A 446-nucleotide genomic window follows, 5' to 3' on the forward strand; every position below is an offset into this window, starting at 1 on the left:
GCCCCCGGCCGGGCCGCCCCGCGCCGTCACCCCACCGGGAGGGCCCGCCCGCCCGACCGCTGGGACCCAGAGAGTCACCTCCCTTGCATCAGCCGGGCGCCCTCCGGGACGCCGGGAAGCGCCTCCGCGCCCGCCGACCACGTGCACGCCTCTGGGGCCTCCGCACCTGGGTCTCCCGCCCGCCCGCCAACGCAGGCGCGGCCCCGGGGCGTATGGGGCGGAGGAGGCAGCCCTGGAGACCAGAAACTTCTCTTCTGGTGCATCTAAACTCCTCTAAGAGCATCTGTTGGAGGAGGATCAGGCTACCTGAGCTCCAAGCCAGGGCTCTCTGTTTGTGTTTGTTTTCGTTTTAGATCGTCTCTGGTCAAGAGGTTCATCTCTCCGTGTCTTCATTTCCTGGACAGAACAGATCAGTTCATGGTACTGAGTAAAGCTGTAATGAGACC

The sequence above is a fragment of the Suricata suricatta genome, chromosome 13, assembly GCF_006229205.1.
Source record: "Suricata suricatta isolate VVHF042 chromosome 13, meerkat_22Aug2017_6uvM2_HiC, whole genome shotgun sequence".
Classification (NCBI taxonomy): domain Eukaryota; kingdom Metazoa; phylum Chordata; class Mammalia; order Carnivora; family Herpestidae; genus Suricata; species Suricata suricatta.